The following is a 22804-nucleotide window of genomic DNA, read 5'->3' as shown; positions in this document are numbered from 1 at the left end:
TTCGTCGCGTACTTGCTCCGAACGGTTTTTTAAATTGCTCCATATAAACTTGGCACTTGACGTTTCAACTGAGTCCTTGCCTAACTGGGCTCCGTTGGAAAGTCTGGAACCTTGCAAGAATAACCTTTTCCCGTTATTTTGCGCCGATTTTTATGGCTGTCAAAATAACCATAGACAAAAATCAAAATAATAATTAGTACCTAATTATAATTGTTATGTTTCTAAATATTTTCATAACAATAGTTTAAATGCATAGTAGTTATAAGAATGTGTATCTTGACAACTAGATTTTTTGATTGCCAAGATACGACAAAAAATAAAAAAGTTTGTAAATAAATGTGTAAAAATGATCTCAAAGCGATCAAATTTGTAAAACTTTGTTAAGTTGGTATTTTTCCCAGGTCCCCCGTAACATAGCGCTCAGAAAGAGATAAGATTCACTATGCTACGAGGTTCCTGGATTTTTGTACACGCAAAAAAGGTAAAAAATATTGTTCAACAATGGTTATACATATACGTGAAAAACAGCTTTTTTAATATCTCCTCAGCGGTAGTATATAGAAAATAGTGTTTATTTGACTACCGCCGAGGGGATGAACAAGTAAAATATAAACATTTGCAATATTTAAAAATTCATTTTTCCTAGTAAATTTTACATAGAAAAAATGTTGGACATCGATCCACGCGGCAGGTGAGCGGGCGGTGCGGTATCGATGCCGTTCGGGGTCAAAGTTTTCAAGCCGCCGATTCGAGATCAGATTGCGCAGTTTCTTTTGTGGTTTGTGATACAACCACAAAAGTCTTTTTGTCTGGCTTGAGTAATCAGCCAGGCCCCGCTACTTTTGCCGGCCGGAGGAATCCCGCCGGCCCACTGAGCAGGCGCTCGCGCCCACCCAACTGCCTTTATCAAGGCAATTTTTCACGCAAAGTATTACGCTGTACAAAAATCCACGCTGGCCCCTACAAACCGCCCGCAAGCTCCCGAGACGTGCTCCCTTTTTAAGAGGAGTCACCGTTCGACACAGATGACCATGTTCCCGACCCGGATGCTCCCCATTGACCACGAGGACTCCCCGGTCGTGGTACCGCCCGGCGCTCATCAAATTGCGCTGCGAAAGAAGACCGGGACCGTGCGCCTTACGATCCCCGCACCACAGCCCCGCCCCGAGGACCCAAGGACCCGGAGACCATCCACCACCACGGCTCCCACGACGCTCGATGAAACGGAGATGACGGAGCCCGTAGCAGGCCCCTCTTGGGCAACAGGACCCGGTCCTGCCCCCAGGCGCCCCCCGATAGGCCCAGCGTCGCCACCGAGGCCGCAGCAGCCGATGGAGACGGCTGCCCCCCAAGATGGAGGCTGGACAAGGCCGTCCAACCCCGTGAAGAGGCCCATGTCCCCACGGGGACCACAACCGCTCCAGTGTGGCAACCGATTCGAAGAGTTGCCCGAGCTAAGCGAAGGCGCCGGCGCGCCGCGTAACAAGCGTGCCAATACTAATTATACTTTCTCCCCCGCAGGTACCGGCAGGAGAGACCGTGTTCCCCCGGTTGTGATGACCCTGGGGAACATGACACACGCGCAGATCACAGCTGCGGTCCAAGGACATCTGGGGGCTGGTAAGCTCTTTACTTTTAGGTACAACAGGGGCGGCACGGCCAACATCTTCGTGCGCACGATGGAGGACCATCGCGCCCTCACCAATGGACTGCGAGCGGAGGCTCGCGGCTTCCACATATTCACGGCCGAAGCGGAAAAAATGAAAAAGGCCGTGATCAAGGGCCTGCCGCTCGTTGAAGTGGAAGAAATCAAGGCAGATCTGGAATCACAAGGATTCCCAGCAGTGAAGGTGGTTAAGATGACGGCCTAAATTGAGTATCCCTTATACCTCGCTCACTTCAATAAGGAAGTCAATATAGGACAGCTGCGCGCGGCCGTCAAATACCTATGCCACTGCCGCATTCGACTCCAGAAGCACAGGAGCAATCACCTTCAGCACGGCACCCACTGCTACAGATGTCAAGACTTCGGGCATGGGTCCCGAAACTCTTCGCACACAGCAAGGTGCGTTAAATGCTTACTGGAGCATGCTTCGGCAGAATGCCCCAAGAAGACGAGAGACGAGCCCGCCGCATGCTGCAACTGCTCAGGCCCGCATCCCGCCAATTACCGAGGCTGCCCCAAGCGGGTAGCGTACGTCGCCTCAATACAGCAGCGACCTGCCAGAAGGGCGCAACGCCCGCCGGCAGAACAGAACCCGAGCAGGCCACCTCCTCAGCCGAGGACGGATGGACGCACATGGGCCAACGTAGCCGGAGGCACCGCCTCCGCAGAACAGCAGCGCGAGCCCGCGCTGCTCCCACAGCCTCGCCCCCAGCCCCGCCCACAGCAGGAGCCCGTGCGCGCGTCCACCTCTTCAAAAGACAACCTGGATTTGATGGCCCTGCTCCAAGGCCTCCTGAGGATGCGATCACAGCTCGCCCGTTGCACATCAAGAGCAGACAAGCTCGTCATCCTGATAGAGCTCCTAGACACCCTCGATGCCTAATACCGAGACGGTGAAAGTCCTCGTATGGAACGCATTTAGCGTGCGCAACAAGACAGACGAACTGCTCGCTTTGGCATACGAATTAAACACCGAAATTATTCTCTTATCAGAATCCCACCTGAATCCAAGCGTACCGCTGAGAGTGCAAGGTTTCGAGATTTATCGTGACGACCGACAGGGAAGATCAGGCGGAGGAACCGCAATATTCGTTCGACAATCTATGACGTCCACAAGAATACCCACTCCAAAGTTGAAGCACGCTGAAGCCACGATTATCGAAGTCACCATAGAGGGTAGAGCGCATACCATCATCGCCGTATACTGCACCCAAGGTAAACTACTGAGAGACGACCTCAATAAATTGCTCAATCTGGGACTAATTGTTGTGATGGGAGGCGATTTGAACGCCAAACACAACTATTGGAATAACTACAGAGGAAATGCGAACGGAAATACGCTCTTTACACACATGCAGACAAATACCTATTCGATAATGGCGCCCGACAGACCTACGTACTACTCGCAACTATCTAGATATCCGAGTACATTGGATATAGTACTCGAGAAAAATGTTAAGACAATATCTCCACTGCGCACATTAGACGAACTGTCTTCGGACCACCTGCCCGTGAGCTTCACTATAGGCGGCAAAACTTCAAGGACCCCCAGAAAACAGCGCAATTATAAGGATAAAAAAAATAAAATAAAAAAATAAGGATGCGGACTGGGAAGGATTTAAAAAGGAAGTCAACGAACGAATTCATCTCACTACGGGAACTCGACGCAGCTACAAGCACTCTCACCGAGATTCTTCAAACAGCACAAGATACACACATTCCTCTCAAAGAAGTTCATTCATACACGATCAAGCTTCCCGAACACGTCTTAACGCTTATCAAGGACAAAAATCGCCTGCGACGCATGTACCACCGCACGCGTGACGAATACTTCAAGACAGCGTACAACTGCATGCAGAGGGAAATCAAGACCGAAATCGCAGAACTCAAGCGCGAACTTTGGGACAAAAAAGTTGCGTCGCTCACGCCGAAGGATAATTCCCTATGGAAAATGGCTAGCGCGCTGAGACATAAAGATTTCACAATCCCCCCGCTACAGAAATTGAACGGCCCCGGGACGGCGCTTTCGCTACAAGAAAAAGCTGAAACACTCGCCGACGGGTTAGGAGAGAGCCTACGCCGCTACAGACGGCCTTTCCGACCCGGCTACGGACCGGATCGTAGCTGATTCTCTACGAGATTTGAACGAAGCAGAGCAGACAAACGCTGAAGATATTCATTTCACAACGCCGAGCGAGATTGCGGTCACAATCAAGCGACTCAGAACGAACAAGGCGCCGCACAGTGGGGCCGAACCCACAAAACGTGGCGGAAACCCCGAAACGACGTTTAATTCAAACAAAACTCATCACTCAGGGGTTTTTGAGGTCGCTGATTACGAATTTGAAGTTAAAAATTATCCAAACACAATGGTGGATCCAATATAGCAACGAGACGCATGAAAACCCGAAAATATATAGACAGTAGGAGATCAATAATTACAACAATTAACATACTGAAAACGTCATTGTTTATTAAACTAAATAACAGAATATCAGTCGAAAATATATCGAAGCATTGTTGTCTTAAAATTCAAAACTTAATCTGATTAACCCTATGCCCTATCCGAATCAGTATCGCTCTCGAAGTCCTCAGAGTCAGAATCCACATCAGAGTCTTCCGTGTTCAGTCGTGGTGCGATTTGAATTTCAGGAGAAAGTAATAATCCTATTGCCTCCTTTGATAAACTTTTCATTTTCTTCTGTGGCAGTTTTCTGATGCTGGAGATGTATGGATCGGAAGTTACCAGAAGCCGCTTGAAAACGTCTTCCATTGTTTTTACTCGCGAACACTTTCTGGAAAAGTCTTCGCGATATCTTTTAATATCCTTGTTCCTCGCTTCCTGTGCTTCTTCGGATAACTGACCGATTGGTAGCAATGCGTGAGCTACAATTTGTGGACCGTGAATCAATAACTTATGCACCGAAGTAGGCATATAATACCATGGATACAGCTCAACGAATTTCCTCGCAGTTGTCAGCGTATAATTATGGAACTTATCAGAATTGATTTCATGTCCACTCGAAATGACTTGTAAGATGACGTGAAACCGTTCTATCAAATCTATGTCCAATGATGTTATGAGAGCAGATGTCTTCGAATTTTCAAAAAAGCGTCGAGCTGTATTTCCATCATTGGTATTTCCGTAACCAGGTTTCGGACGATCGACAATAAGTCCCAGTTTTGATCTGAATCCCTTTTGAATGATCTTCTTGCGCGTGTCTACCATCTCTTTTTCTTTGGCACTGCGTGCTTGCCATTTTTTTAAGCCAAGTTTATACGACAAATGCAAGCAGCATTCAAAAAACCTTATCCAAGCATGTAATATTGAAAGTCCAAACTTCAGATTCTCTTCTTTGACTTCTTTTTGCAAAACAGCATCGATGTTATTGAAATCTTTGCTAGTACTTCCACATAAATAGCATCGTTGCGTAGAGTTTATGGATGCGACTGCGTTGCATACTTTGCCATCGATCATTGTGAACGCCATATTGTACGAAACCGAGATTTCTTTCCCATATATTATATTCTCAAAGGGAACAAGTGACTTTATCTGCTCTTCAATATATTGCACCTCACTGACCGTAGATTCTGCACTTTCGTGCAAAAATTGTAGTCTCAGTGGTCTACAAAATCGAGGAGACGATGGTCTAGGATTCTTCCAAATCACGACTACTGCCTCTGATTTTGGATCCACAGAAATGAGTTGTAAGGGTACTACCGATGTAAAAAATACATTCGCATCTGATACGCGTTCATCCTCAAATGTTTGTTTATATTCACTTTGTCCTGAACTTCCGTCACAACCCCATTTGAAAATGAATTTCATGTGGCTAACATTCGCTTGATCCAAACTGCGAATGATATCTTCTTGGCATAGTAAAATACGGTCGGTTGTATGATCCAATAAAGCTTGTAGCTGAACTTCAGCCATGCTTTCTGTAATGGTGATAGCAGTATTAGGTGGATAGCAACGTTTTTTCGCTTCTGCCAATTTCTTGTATGAAGGATACAGCTTGCAGTTATTCTCATTACTTGTTATTCTCAATCCCTGATATTGATTCTTTGTGAATTTGTACTCAATATATAACGAAAGTGCGGCTTCGGAGGACAAAGTTTTCTCGCTTGTCGCGGTCAATTGGAAAGCCTGTCGATACTTCAAAGCTCTCGATGGACTTGTCATTGTTATTTCATAAAGAACCTTTGAAGCATCCAATTTACCTGCAGAGCGCAGGCTCATTTGAGTAGCATAAGCTAACTCTTGTGGCGTCAAAGTTTCGCGAACTGATTGGGTTCTTTCGCGTTTCGACCTCTTGCTCAATAATTCAAAATCCCCAGAAGGACGACAACTGCACGTACTAGTCGATGGCAGATCACAGTCAGCTTGATAATTGCCACTAACAATAGGTGCCGGAAATGAAACGGATGCATTAAGCCATTCATTATTCCGTTTCAAAAAGGGATTCTCTGTCCTGTTAGCTTTTTGCCACCTTGTTCTCATTTGATTAAACAATATAGAAAGCGAGACTCTCATGTCCTCAGGTACCTGCAACGGTCGATCAATTTTTCCGGAAAGTTGTTCCTCCAGAAAAAGGATTATTTCAGGTAGGCCATCATTCAACCGGTGTTTAACGATGTTGAATATTTCTTGCCGAGTGAATTTCACACACTCTTCATCCGAATCTGTATGAAAAATATTACTTTAGCATTAGCAACAAATTAATTACAGAAAAATAATCAAATATCGTAAGCGTGCTGCATGGGAAAAATAGTTCTGAAGCATGCCGCACCGCGCGCTACATCGACCGCGGTGCACCGCCATGTTGTGATACGTTATTTGGGACGCACACGCTCGAAGAAAAATTCATTATACAAGAGAATAGGCAGATTTAGGCAGCTGATTTTTGTCAATTCCATCAGATAATTGATTATTCTATAGTCTGGGAGTTGTAATTCCGCATGATATTGCAAAAAATGCTACTTTTACTCTAGTTGAAAATACAAGTACAGAAAATCATGCTATTTTTGTACAAGCGTCGAAATATGTGTAATATAAATAGGATAACCATTAGATTTAAAACTTATTAGTATATGAATATTTTCTACATACCTGAGGCAATCGTTTCCATTTTGTAGAATTGTAATTCTTTACTTCACTACTTAATTATGAACTCACTAATCGAGGGTAAATTTGACTAGTTTCGACAGCGACACGTGTGCTCTTGACAAAGGTCAACTTCGAACTGAAATGGTTTGACAGATCCCAAAGGTAGGGACCTATCCGTTCGGAGTGAGATGGACGAACCCTTCCCCCACCCGCTTCATTCCTTGAAATACCCCGAATCGAACATTCATTTTTCGGGGTTTCCGCCACGTTTTGGCGATTTGGCCCCACTGTGGCGCCGGGAAGCGATCAAATTCACAACATTCTACTCAAACATCTTCCTCAAAAAGCCATCATCTACACAACAAAATTGTTCAATGCCTGCCTCATGACTCATGACCGGGCATTTTCCCCAGATTTGGAAATCGGCGACCGTGCTGCCTTTCGCAAAGCCGAATAAAGATAGAACGCAGCCCACAAGTAACCGGCCGATTAGCCTATTATCTACGCTGAGCAAGGTATTTGAACAAATTATACTCAACAGGCTTATCCCACACCACGGCGACAACAAGACTTTGCCAGACGAGCAGTTCGGCTTCAGAAAGAGGCACTCCACAACCCACCAACTAACCCGAGTAGCGGAATTTATCGCAAGAAAATTCAACGAACATCGTTTCACTGCCGCTGCGCTCATCGACCTAGAGAAGGCATTCGACACCGTTTGGATAAACGGGCTCGTGCACAAACTGCACCGCACTAACACGCCCATATACCTAACGAGGCTGATACAGGAATACCTAAAGAATAGATCGTTCAGAGTGTTCATAAGGAACGTGCTATCTTCAACGCGTGAGATTCCAAAAGGCGTGCCACAAGGAAGTTTACTGGGACCATTCCTCTTCATTCTGTTCACCTACGACATCCCCCGAGACGAGAGATGCAATCCGTCTATCTACGCAGATGACGTCAAACTTTACGTTTCCTCGCTGAAAGCGAATATGGCCGCTATTTACCTACAGAGAGCGCTCGACGCGCTCGTAGAGTACTACAAAAAATGGCGCCTGAAACTGAACGAGGCGAAAACTGAAGCCATCATGTTCACGAGAAAACGTGTAAATAGAACAACTGACTTTAACATCGAAATGGGAGGACACAGCATTGAATGGAAAGATGAAGTGACATATCTGGGCCTGACCATGGACTCCCGCCTCAACTGGAAATCTCACCAAGCTAAGATGCACACGCGCACGCGACAAGCGATCGGCATGATGAAGCTAATTTTCAACAGACGAAGCCCGCTACTTCCCAAAACCAAACTCCTGATCTACTACTCGCTTATTCGCCCGGTACTGTCTTATGCGATTCCCGTATGGAGCAGTATCTCACACTCAGACCACACGAAACTACAGACACTTCAAAATCTCTGCATAAAAATCACATACAACACGAGACTCAGAACAAACTTGAAGAGATTACACGAACGAGAACAAATTCCAACTCTATACGAATTCACACACAGACTGACTGAACGTTTTTACAAATCACTCACACTTAGTAAAAATCCACTTATACGAGACATTGGACAATACAATGCACCGAGCGACCTGACATTCAGATACTCACATAGACTACCTAAACACATCCTCATGGACCATGACCACATATGGTTCATACCAGAATCAGACGCGGACGAATAGCGAGCAGTAGGTATTTCCTAAACTCCCGACTTCCTTCCCAAATATATAATGTTTATATATCTATTTATATAATATTTTATAATTTGTATGTATATGTATGTTTATTTTCTATCTTCCCATAAGTATATATTAACATAAAAATAGACACACACACACATCTCAAAAATGCAGGACATCATATACCGATGTTACTGAAGGCCGCATAGTTTCAAGTTGATTATCGGCCGCTCCTTCCGGGTAAGGTTTTCTGCGGTTTCCCTTACTCTATCACGCAAATGCGGAAGGATTCCCACAATAGGACGCAGCCAAATTTCCCCCCGATCCCAACACAACACAAACACGTATGTAGTATATGGCCGCCGTTGGTCGCTGGTGGAGCTGATGCTGGATGATAATACATGCAATTTTAGTAGGGTTTTTAGGTAACAAATTTTTTCCCTACCGAAAAAATACTAGGCCTCTAAGTCTATAAAAGCCAGGTAATATTTAAATAAACCCATATGAGGTAAAAATTGTGAGGCGCATATGACGCCGTTCTATTTGTATAAAGAACATAAACTTTAAATTCAGTAAATTTAAATGATTCACCACTTCATGGAATATAAGAATCTAGAAAGCTAAGGCTTTTAATGGAAGACCAGTAAAATTATAATATATCATATGTAAAGCATTTAAGAAAATGAAAAAATGAAAAAAAAATGCCTGGGCCGAAAATTGGACAAAGTGACCAGTGGCGGGGAGTGATGATTTCGCCAGTGGCGTGGGGTAGGCACATTTTACAAATGTAAAACAGATTTTATGAAATTAAATAATGTGGTCAACTACGTCCGTTACAGTCTAGATTGCATTTAGTTCGGGTTGAACCTTGCGATCATACATAAAGATAACAATTATTTTACAAGCATATTATTCGTTATTGAAAATTATTCGTTATTACATTGAAAAATCTCCCGATAAAAGATACATGACGCCAACGGGACTCGAACCCGTGTCCCTTCGACTTCGACTTCGATTTTTCAATGTGGATGAGTGTTTCAGACGAATAATTATTGCTTTTAAAATAATTGTTACCCTTTGTGCTATGCATAAAAAATCTTGTCTTAAAAACATAAGTTTACCAAAAAAAAAAAATTAATACATAAAGATAGAAGCCAATAAAAAATGAAGGCAATTTCGGTAGTTCTGATTCGAAGTATGATACATTTAAATATGACCGAAGGAGATAGGGTCCCATGTGAGCTGCGGGGCAAATCCCCGTTATCAAGGTATTGTGATTGGGTCACCTTAATCTTAAATATGTTTTAACAAAATGGGCATTAACCGAAGCATTCGCCAGTGAGAACAATAATTTTGAATTCAGAATTAAAGCTACTTTATAACGTCTTGTGCGATAAACATAAATAGTGGTATTGTTGAATTTGTGAAATCGTGTTATTAAAACATCACAGTGGAAGAAGTACGTATTTTTTTATTTCGAGTTAATTGCCTACATATTAATCTATGTGTAAATAAAAAAAATGTTTTAATATTATCGCCATTTACCGAACACACGGATCTAACGAATATACTTTTATGTATGAATACAGAAAAATTATTTTATCAAAAAAGAATAAAAAAAAACATGACAATAATCGCCAACTTTAACATTGACATATCAAACGAAAATAAAAACTGATTACATTAATTTTATATCCGAAATGAATTTAATATTATGTATAAAAAAATATTCTAGAGAAATGACGGGACAACGTCCATCTTGTATCGATCTCATTATGGTGTAACACAAAACGCTGCCTTAGTTCTTGAATGTTCAATAGACCATTTAGCAAATTTTACAGGAGACGTTTTTTTTGTTTTTACAGGCAAATTCTAAAAAATTCTAGATTTTGGTCATTTAGTTTTATACATATGTGTAACAGGAAATTTTTAAAGATCATTTTTCGAAGATTGAAGCTATAATATGCCCATATTTTGACTATAAAGGTGGACGTTGAAGATGGCTTGAAAATGATAAATGATTATTTTGGATATTGAACATATCGTCTGGAGATTGAACAATTCGGCTCCCATAAGTTTGAGGTATTTTTTGTTCAATTAGCCATTTAGTGGTAAATTGTATATACAGGGTGATTTTCAGATTTCAAACACTTTACTTTTATCATAGGTAGTTGTTGACTTTAGTTCTACTTTCAAAGATACAAACAGCGTCCTTGAGGTGATTTTTCACAAAAACTGCTAAATCAACAAATATTATGTAAGTTTGAAAACAACATACTACTATCGTTTGTCGGTGCATGCGTTATGTGAAATATTCTTAAATCGTACGTATTGCGGCCTCCGTTTTCTAGGGGTAACGGTCTTGACTAGAGATCAGGAGGTTCCGGGTTCAAGCCCCGGCGTGCGTAAGTAAATTTTACTTGATCAATTTGTGTTTTTTCACAAATTATTCATTTAAAATAACATAAACTTTATTTGTGGCATGTTCCAGAGTGGAAGATACTCTCAGTATCGCCCTGGTATAAAGACCACCATCAGAATTGAAATGGCTTTAGCCGTGTTTGGTGACCAAATCTTAATAGGTACTTACTTAAATTCTCTATTCTCCTTCCCCCTCCTTCCTCTCCTTCTCCTCACCATCTCTTTCCCCTCCACACTACCTTCAGCCTCACAATATATGAATATACCCCAATTGGGAATGCCATAGTCTCACTGGCACCAGATGGTTGAGAGCAGTTGAGACTGTGTGCGGTATTCCATTTAAAAAAATCCTGAGTGATGCGTAAAATTATTCAAGTTCAATTTTCAGTTGAAAATTGGAACTATTTATTAAATCGAATAAATTAATTCGTTATTTGAAATGTGTTGGTTTGTTTTTATTTGCTTCGTTCCCTACTTTTAAGAAATGTAAGATTACTTACCTTAGAATGATAATATTCTTCTTTCGAAAGGTCTTATTTCGTGAGCTTATTATTTATGTTGATTATCGTGAGTACCTATAATATTATTTTTTTAAATACTTTCAGCTCATAAAGTCCTAAAATAATAATATCCCGCGATATGGGTTAACCTGTCCGGTGGTATGACCGTACAGGTACGGTGAGAAAAAAAATCCTCGTAAGGAGTATGACCGTACCCGTACGGTTGCGCCTAAAATTAATTAACTATTGAATTTCTTCCGGAAAACCGATAGTTACTGCTATCTAGGGACAATTTGTCATAACTTGCAAAAGTTTTTATCGATTTAGGTACATTACCAACGGAGTTATTCACAATTAAAATATTCCGTGACGTCACCGTCTGGCAGTTGGTGGTAAACAACATTTGTATTGCGAGCGACGTCTTTTGTGAAGTGAAATTTGTGGTTTTTGTTTGTTTTTACACTGAATAACCTAATCATCTTGCATTAAAAATTACCTCACGTGTTTGAATGTGAATATTTATTACATATATTGTACCGACAGTGTTTGTTTTCAGTTTGAATACAGTTTTTGACAGTTTGAACAAAATTCAATAGTGAATCTTAGTGTTATGAACTATTTGAAATATTATTCGTTATACTGTATACACACTATGAGCGGGAATGGTATTTTTCCTCGCGGCCGACTGGTGCTTATCGGCGGGACGGGAAAAAATATCCTTTACGCCGGCTCCACTTCAAAGGCGAGGAAGGTAAAGTTACCCCATTATTTCCCGTGACTATTTAATCTAAACGCTTGAAGACATTACAAACTACACACACATGTAACAAAAAAAAGATAAGCCGTTGTTTCTTTTATGTACACACATACTTTTGCGCAGCTCAATGAGAGATTGCGCGTAATAATTAGGCAATTTTATCGTGTTAAATTTCAAAGATTGTTTTTTAGTTGAACTGGGAATATGAGTACCTATTATATTTTTATGGCGTCTTATAAATTCATTGGACCTTTACTTTTATGAGATAATCCCGAGGATGTTATGACAATAATCATTTCCTGAATGAGAGATAACACAAAAATTGTTTAGCAATTGGATGTATTCCCGGTACTCGTTACTTGTGAAGATAGAGTGGCGCTAATATACACGTGCTTTAGTTATGATATATAGAGTTACAAAACAGACGTGTTTTTAGTGGAATTTATTTAATTGATATTTTCTTTTACCCTTCAAAAATTTCTTCAGATATTAACGAAAGGGATGAGGATATATTTTTGTGCTAATCGCAAAAAACATCCGCTATAGGCTAGAGTCTATTGTTTGAAACGCCCGACTACAAAGTGTTATTATCATTGACATTTTATTATTTTAGGTTATTCATAATTTGGACAGTGTTTTACTGTGATTTGACTTTGTGATTCGTATTGATAACTAGTTCAATTTATATATTTTACTTTTATAAAAAAATGGTTAACCCTTTGAATGAACAAGACATTGCTGACATTTTAATAGAAAGTAAAGATGAAGATGTTTACGAGGATCTTTATGATTTGCCAATACATTCAGATAGCTCATCCGACGAATCTGATGGGGATGAAACTTTCCCTAGTTGTTCAACATCCAAAAAGAGAAAAGTTGATCATCGTAAATGGGATCAGGGTAAGTTTACGCCCATTATTCATGAATTCGATTCAACTAACTCAGGTATAAGAGCAAATATTCCCGTTAGAAACTGAACTCAACGACAATGCCATGTGTGTAGACATACAGCAGTTCGAGCTCAAAAAAGAAGTGACACGAAATATATGTGCACCGACTGCAATCTTGCATTTTGCGTATATCCATGTTTCGAAGACTACCATACGAAAAAGCAGTATTAGTTAGTGAAGACAATTTTATTCCTAAGATAGTGTACATAATAATTAGAATAGTGTTATTTTTATCGTAATTATTGACTGCATATACATTGTATACCTATGTTTAATTTTTATAATGAAAATACAATAGTATAAGTGTAAATAATAATACGTATATGTTAGTGTGTATAAAAAGTCGTTCTTCCCCCCTTGGCTTCATTAAAATTGTGGTAAGTGAATCTGATTTTTATTAAGTAAAAACAAAAATCTGCTCCGATTTCGATGGTTGGCGATTTCTGCAAAATTGTTTTTATTTTTTCCTTCTAAATAGCTTAGTATTTGTTTTTTCGTGCTAGTTTCTAAGGATTTTATTTTTATTTTTTTATACTCTACGAGGTGGCATTTATTTTTTTCTATATTTTGATTGTTGAAAAAACTCCCTCCAGCGGGACCGTTTTCTTTCCAGAAACTCACCACCGGACAGGTTAAAGGTGTGCGCTAGTATAACAATACATTTATTATTGATAGTCGTATGCCTAGTTGGTTTTATTGTAGTAGGAACTATACATTTGAATTTATTTATTGCTTTTATGTGACTACTCACAAGTAACCGATGTGATGAAGTAACCGATGGAAAATAACACAAGGAATCGATGAATCATCGATGGTTTACTCGATCTTTTTTACCATTCGAAATATCTCGATTCATTGTCAGAATTAATTCGAATGCAACTCCGAGACAATCGTTTTGAAACGTCATCGAAAGTCGTCGCTGTGATTGGTCAGAAATAATCGATGCCAGCCAAGCGTTGTGATTGGTCAGAATTAATTCGAATGCACGGTCCGAAATAATCGTTTTCAAATGTCATCGAAAGTGGAATCGAGACAATCGCTCTGAAATGTCAGAAATCATTCGAATGTTCAGTCCGAGACAATCGTTTTCAAACTGTCAGAATTCGTTCGAAAACGCAAATCGATTCTCAGATTCGAGAGGTTATATTTCGAGATGTCAAAATATCTCAGATTGATTGACAAACGAAATATTTTATAAGTACATTGTTGGCTGCCTACTGAAGCATGTTGATGTTATAATCAACCTCGTGTGTGAATTGTAAATTATGAATTAATACTTTTAGGTGACGATTTACGTTTCCAGTAGGTATAGTTTATGTGTAAAAGATTTTCATGGTGATAGTTTTTCACAATTGAAGGTTTAATATCTACCTTTGTTATTTTTAGGTTATGTATCATCTATTCGGGACATTCGGGTAGTGTATATTTAAAATAAAATAAACCAATAACTAAGCAAACACCATTTTTATATTTAATGCTGATCGGGTTTCACTACAACCGTAGCTTCTTCGGGCAGTATACAATATTCAGTATATATTAAACTCATCAAGTGACTTGTGTTCGTTCACATAAACATAATATATCGGCTACCTATGCTACGAACAAATATATTTAATTTATTTGAAATTAACATCGGTGTAACTTGTATAATAATTTATTTTAATTGTACGTATGTAGATATTCGAATCTTATTAATTATTTATAAAAATGTTAATTGCATATGCATACATATTTGAAATTCGTGGCTAACAGGAATAATACTAATGTTGCTAGCAGACAACAAGGGAATCATTGCCAGAAATGAAAATTAGTGATTGAAATTTCGCTAGTACCTGCTTACCAAAAATATTGCCATACTAATGAAAATAAATTACAACCGGAATATACAAACAAATTTTTTTACGATAGGAATAGTCTTGATATTCGAGTTTCTGTTTTCGAATCCTATCCCCCCCCCCCGACTGAAATTTTTTTGCCCCTGTCCGTAGCTATTGCTCCCGCACTCCGAGCGATTCATTCGAATGGATCATTCGATTCTTTTGATGTTTCGGTTAAAAGAAATCGATTATATAAATATTTCGATCATTCCCATCACTACTCACAAGAGTGCTGCTCTCCGTACGGTGCACGCCTCAAAAAGGGGAACTACCTATATCGCCACCCGGCTGGGCAACGTTTTGAGATGGGTTAAGGAGGGGGCTGCTTTGAGATTTTTTAATGCGGGTGTTGAAGAGGCCCGACTAAAATGAAGGAGAAAAGACGGATACCTTATCTTAGCTCGTTCCACAAACGAGCAGACTTGGGTTTGCAATCCAAATCATTACATTACATTCCTCAATCCCGCGGGATTTGAAGAATGTACGGAATTGACAAACCTTACATCAGGATGCCAAAATAAATAGATTTTTTTTGTATTTATAAATAAGACAATTTTGTTAAAATTTTATTTTTATTTACGTGAAAAATGAAAAAAAAAACACAAAAGTAAACAAGCACATATTATTTAATAGAGAAGTAACATTTAATTTGTTACGCTGTTGTACCTATATAATTAGCGAAAACTGAGTTTTAAAGAAAAAATACTTTTTATATGTGGGTAGTCTTTTTTCTTGTTTTTTTTTTTTTATTTTCTAGAGGTTTATTTATTTTTATTTATTAATTTTTTTGTGAAGTTCCGGCAATATTTTCAATTTCTTGTTTGGGGTCTTTAATTTCAAACCTTCATAATAATGCTTGAAAATATGTTTTGTCAACTTCTGGTATATATTTGTACATGCTTCTAATATCGTCTATTTTATTTTTCGAAATAGAACTGCTAGGAAGCTTAAGTTGAATACTGGACAAAATCTTCGTAGAACTTTTTAAGTTGAGTATATCCCTTAAAGTAGTCTCTCCAGAAAAGCGTGTTTTATAAGAAATAATATTCCAAGCACTTTTATTGTAAGCAATGAATTTAGTTTTGCAGTAATGAATTTGGGAAAATGAAAATTTCATTGCTTCTTCGTGAAAAGACAAAAAATCGGAACCTTTTAACTGAATGAATTCAAAATTTAAAGATTTAGACTTAATTTTCATCAGCGATCTCAGCAGAGATAACGGACTAAATATTTCAATGTGTCGTAGATGTCTTTCAATCAGACTATGAGCACAGTCGACTTCTTGCACATTTCCATGTCCTGGCTTGTATTTCTTGTATGTTCCCAGAGTATTCGGACTTCAGAAAACACAACAATGCCATGCTCATGTGGGAGTTTCTGTTTTGCGGTACACAACTGTCTGACCATAAAACTAATTTAGTAATTTCAGACGGCAAACTTTTAACTACCTCTTTCAGAATGTTAGTCAATGCACTAGCTATATCTATAGATATAGATATAGATATATCGTCTCCACTTCTGCCATTGGTAGTCTCATACCAGATGCTGTTATAAATGACTTTATTAGAACTGCAATGGGCAGTCAGATTATACACAGTTAGTTTGCTCTTATAAAAGAAACAGGAAATGTTAGCCTTTGGCAGACTAAAAATGTTTTCCAAATCGTATGTAATAACGGCCGTCGATGGATTACTTTTCAGGTGTCTATCTTGTTCACGCTCTTTATAGCCTTCGTCCTTTTTTATAACATGCTCTTCATATAATTGAGTTCATCCGGCTCTGTGGTCGCACGGAACTCAAAACACAAATCGCAAGCATCTTTTTTGGGTTTAAAAAACGAAAGATTAAATTTCTCATTAAATATCTTTCGGTACATGTGTTCCTTCACAGGCTCACGATTTTCTTGCGCATATAGCGCATACATTTTAGATACGCTCAAAGACCTATCTAAATATTTTCTTTGAGAGGACGCTCTGCAAAAATGTGATTCCTCGGTTGGAAAGGAAGAAATGTGATTAAAAACTTCATCAACCTTTCAATTGTCAAAACACTTCTTGATATATTTCCCCTTAGCTGGTGTTGGCGCCACTGCTCCTCCTTTCTGCGTCCAGTTTTCGTAAAAGTAATAAACCCTCCTTTGAGAAATATTTAAAGTCGCACAAAAAAATCGTTTACACACTTGCAGTTTCTCTGAATTCCTTAAGAAAAAGTACTTGAATGAATATTTTTTCCGGCTTTCCTCTTTATTCGTTCTCTTTCTCTCCGGCTTTTCTCTGCTGGTATAAGTGTTGTAAAACTGCTTCTTCTTTGCATCAGATAATAAATAAAATTCCGCGCTTATTTTCTCACGATCATTCTCATTAAAGTTTTGAAGACACAAATGTGGGCATTTTGACTCGCACCCAGGCTTAACATTTTTAGCTGAATGCATTTTTCCTTTTACATCGATGTACTCCTCGCCGCCTTCCCTTTGTTTTTTCCTGATATTTTTCGGCAAAGTTTCGGGATTTCTGAATCGCTTTCTTGTTATGGTTTTTTTTTGTGCTGGCGTGATATCTTTAATTGTCTCGTCCTTAAGAGTGATTTGTGAGTGAAAATCTTGGAACATTGCATCTGTAGAAGTATCACAATTTGGTAAACCTTTTATATCATTATCTATAATAATGAATTCATTTGGATATTGAAGCTCTTCTGGGGTCATCATGACAACGTCATCATCAAAAGGAAGTTTATTTTTAATCTCTTCAATTCTGAAACGAAAAGGTGTAATATTTAGATATGTATTACGAGTAGATATAATAAGACGAAAAATAAATGAAATAAATTATGTTAAAATTAAAAACTACAAAAATTTAGCGTTTCACAGAAAATACATAACTGAACAATATTTAATTTAATACGTTTTTAGTGGTTAAGTCCACAAATGGTTAATTTTATGGTATGAATATTTTTTTTATCTGTAGAATATTTAAAAAGGAGCAAATAAAGAAATGTGAATAAAAACAAGTTTTAATGCACTATTATAATTTATTAGGACTCATTTTAGGTAAAAGCCCTAAACGGTGTAAATAAATAATTGAATAAATAAATAATAAATGAAGCATCCTGTATATTTGCCTAGCAAATTGAAGAAGTACATGTAAAATGTGGTGAAAAAGCCTATAAATGACACAATTCTAAGACTTACCTTTCTATTTGAGCTACTGGTCTAAGGTTTATTGATTCTGGAGTCGGTGAAGTCATTTTCAGTTCAATAACATTGCCTTTAAAAATAACAGAAATCTTAGACAAACGTCAATACTTCCTACTCCTAAATGTAAAAAAACAATAGGACAGTTCAACCATGAATATCTCGGAGTTAAAGTTTTTAAGTCATTACCAGAAAAAATTATAAACATGAATGCAAATATAAACGAATTCAAAAGCTACCTTAAAAAATATTCCGAACATTTGAACTGAATTATATCAAACATAAACCAATATAACAACACAAGCCCTGCTTATTTATGGGGGTACATCAAATACTTATATTATATTATATTATGTAATTAATAACTTAATTTATCTAATTGTGTAATGTAATTCGTGTAACTTTTTTTACTAATAAATTTTTTTTTAGTCTACTCACCATCTTTCTTCATTGTGGAGAGTTTGCATGTTTTGCCGTTCTATCCTAGTCCTAAAGACCATTTTTTGATAAACGGCGAGTTTTATATTTGATAATTGCAGTGTTTAGCGCATAAAACCGTTGTGAAGGATTGAAACACTTTTTACACTAAAATTTTTACCAATTGCCATATCTAATCTACGAAAGCAATGTAGGCATACTGAGTGTGTTGCAAGCAGCACTGATTCTCTCCGCACCTGTGAAAGTATGCAAAACTCTATACAAAACTGTTCACAGATGATATTGGCTTCATCAGAACGTCTCTTTCTATGAATTATTTTTGTGTAAGTCGGCTCGCATGGGGAGAATGCTACCGATATCTTTTTTTTATGCCTTCAAAGGTTTTTTTACTGCGGTAAAATATATGTGTAATAAAATATGTATAGTAACAATTTAAAAGGCGTAAAAACAAACATCTCCGCAGCTCAAAATTATTTTATTTCTTTTATTTTATTTTTCTTATAGTAATAATAAGTAAAATTAATATTCTTAAAAGTGTAAAAGATAGATAAACTCTTAGCAAAATAATTACTATTCACTATGAATTCACATGTATTTCTATAAATCTCTCCCTTTTATGATCATAAATAGTTGCACACGGAATAATTAAACGTTATTCTCCACTGTAAGTTAGCATATACTGCTTCAGCCGCTTTTTTGAGAAAAATAATAGATGTAGAGGGAACATGAAAAAATTATTCTCCTTTGTGAATCAGAATGTGTCTCTTCAAATTTCCTTTTTGGGAAGATGAATAGTGGCACTCAGTACAAGAAAAATATTGTTCTCCAGTGTGAGTCAGAATGTGTCTAATTAAATTGAACTTTTGAGAAAAAGAATGATTGCACTCAGAACATAAAAACAGTTTTTGTCCACTGTGAATCAGCATGTGTCGGATAAGGTGGCTTATTTTATAACATGCATAGTTGCACAAGGCACATGAAAAAAATTTTCTCCACTGTGAGTCAGCATGTGGCTCTTTAAAGTGCCCCTTCGAGAAAATGAATAACCGCACTAAGAACATGAAAAACGATTAACTCCAATGTGAGTCAGTATGTGTTTCTTTAAAATGCTCTTTTGAGAAAATGAATGGTTGCACTCAGAACAAGAAAAAGGTTTTTCTCCACTGTGAGTCAGCAGGTGTCTCTTCAGGTCATCCTGATGAAAACTTGCATAGTTGCACTCCAAACATGAAAAAGGTTTTTCTCGACTGTGAGTCTGCATGTGCCTCTTCAGTTGATCCTTTCGACAACACACATAGTTGCACACGGAACATAAAAAAGGTTTTTCTCCACTGTGAGTCAGCATGTGTCGGTTTAGGTTGCTTTTTTTATAACATGCATAGTTGCACAAGGCACATGAAAAAAAAATTTCTCCACTGTGAGTCAGCATGTGGCTCTTTAAAGTGCCTCTTCGAGAAAATGAATAATCGCACTCAGAACATGGAAAACGATTTACTCCAATGTGAGTCAATATGTGTCTCTTTAAAATGCTCTTTTGAGAAAATGAATGGTTGCACTCAGAACAAGAAAAAGGTTTTTCTCCACTGTGAGTCAGCAGGTGTCTCTTCAGGTCATCCTGATGAAAACTTGCATAGTTGCACTCCAAACATGAAATAGGTTTTTCTCGACTGTGAGTCTGCATGTGCCTCTTCAGTTGATCCTTTCGACAACACACATAGTTGCACACGGAACATAAAAAAGGTTTTTCTCCACTGTGAGTCAGCATGTGGTTCGTTAGGGCGCTCTTTTGATAACATGCATAGTTGCACAAGGAACATGAAAAAGGTTTTTCTCCACTGTGAATCCGCATGTGCCTTTTAAGGTGGCTTTTTTTGTTACATGCATGGTTGCATACAAAACATGAAAAAGGTTTTTCTCCACTGTGAATCAGCATGTGTCCGTTTAGGTTGCTTTTTTGATAACATGCATAGTTGCACAAGGAACATGAAAAAGGTTTTTTTCCACTGTGAGTCAGCATGTGGCTCTTAAATTGACCCTTCTGATAAGACGCATAGTTGCAAGCGGAACATGAAAAAGGTTTTTCTCCACTGTGAGTCAGCATGTGGTTCTTCAGTTGACCCTTCTGATTACACGCATAGTTGCAAGCGGAACATGGAAAAAGTTTTTCTCCACTGTGAGTCAGCATGTGTCTCTTTAAATTTCGCTTTTGAGCATTTGAATAGTTGCACTTGGAACAAGAAAAAGGTTTTTCTCCACTGTGAGTCAGCATGTGTCTCTTTAAATTTCGCTTTTGACCATTTGAATAGTTGCACTTGGAACAAGAAAAAGGTTTTTCTTTTACATGGGGGCTAACGATCATTTCAAAATTTGACTTAGGAGAGAAGGAGTAGTTACGATGTGGAGGAGTGTATCCCTTTTCCACAAAATGCGTCTGAAGATCTGTCGACAAATGTGAAAAATAACATGGATGAAAATGACTCGGTTAAACTTATTTCCTAAACTTAGAGAAAATATGCGAAGTTAGTTCTTAGAAACGTTAAGAAAATAAGAGTGGCCGAATTGTTCAAGTTTACAATCAAAATTGGTTTTACCTGCTGCCTTGGTAATTCTCCCAAAGCGTTCCAAGCATTCCTCTTTAATATCCGGCAGGTCTATGTCAATTTTCATATAAGTAAGCCCCGTTTCAACTTGTCGGGGTCCGAGATCCGCGTTTATGGTAACTGTATTCACATTAATGCTTCCTGGAATAAAAACGGACAATAAATAGTATGTATCTTTGCATGGCCAGCCCTGAACAAAACGGCGCCTGGCGCGAGTTTAATTTTAACTACCAGGACGCTAACCTAACCTAACAGTTTAAATTAGTACACGCCAAGGCAGGATATCACTGTCATCATTAAAATGATGATTTATTTTTTTTTTGTAGCGCGGTATTTATCAAAAATAATATGAAGGGCCATGTGTAAGGTGAAATATTCGACGCCCGGAGCAAACAGCTCTAATTGCAGCCACATAGGGCCAGCCCTGGATCTTCGTACCATTGATATAAAACGAAAAAAAAATTAAATTGAAAAAAATTAACATTTTTTTATCAATAAAACCATTGATCAACAATGTAGATGCGGAAATTTGGATGGAAGTTTTAAATGTCAATACAAGAAAAAAATGACCTCAGACGTCCGCTTGAGGGAACTTTTCAAGAAATAAAAACCCTGCTATAGATCACCGTAAGTAGAGAGTTTTAAATCAATGGGATAGTGTTTTCTCAATCAATATTTATAAATTTGTAGCGATCGATACTGCCAGAGTTTTCAAGAAAGCCGAACGGTTTAAAACGAAGGGGCTGAGAATGTACGAGACATTTTACACAACAAATTTCATCGCGTAATGTAAATAGGTACCAGCTACCTTTCTAAGAGCTACCTACGAAAATACTTTGCGAGTTGGACTATGTACATTACGCGCATCCGTTAGAAGGTTCTAACGGCATAATTCCAGCTGCATCGAAACTACCAGAAGAATCTCGCTGAAGCGAGTGACCCGTAGTTTACCAGCGGACTCGCGTACTTAGTACCGCCGCCGGCTGGGCTATATAAGTAGGTCCAACGCAGCGAGTAGTTAGTCACTTTTACCCAGTTTCCGAATTTAATGTTCTATATTTTACACGTATGCAATGCAACTAACTGGCTGTTTGAGTACTCTCCGCATATTGCAAGCATTCCTTCTTTACAGCTGGGAGGACGAAATCTAAATCCGAAAATGCAATTTCATCTCCACCTTCTTCCTGGAGCCCTGGTTCCGTCTTGATGGATATAGTATCTGGATTCAGTAGATCCATGGTCTGCTTTGGTAGAGTTTGGTATTTTGTTTAACCCCATACATATATATCTGAAACAGAACCAAGTTGTAACGGAATTCTAATATAAATCAGTTTATATAATTTGGCTTCTCAAGTCTTAGCAAAAATACACATTAGAAAACCTTGAAGTTTTGACAAAGGCTGAGAGAGACCTCGTTTATCTTGGGTAAATTCTTTATTTATTAACTGTTATGTCTACCGCCATTCCGTTGTAAACCAACTGTAATAAAACATCTGTAATACGTATATATGTTGTAATTTTTAAAAATGCATTTGAAATTGTTATCTAATAATAGGTAGATGTCAAATTGACAGTTTAAACATTCTGCTGTGACAAAACGCCCAATG

The sequence above is a fragment of the Hesperophylax consimilis genome, chromosome 17, assembly GCF_061612785.1.
Source record: "Hesperophylax consimilis isolate HC1 chromosome 17, BYU_Hcon_1.0, whole genome shotgun sequence".
Classification (NCBI taxonomy): domain Eukaryota; kingdom Metazoa; phylum Arthropoda; class Insecta; order Trichoptera; family Limnephilidae; genus Hesperophylax; species Hesperophylax consimilis.
The sequence above is the reverse complement of the archived record's forward strand: the minus strand, read 5'-3'. Positions refer to the sequence as shown.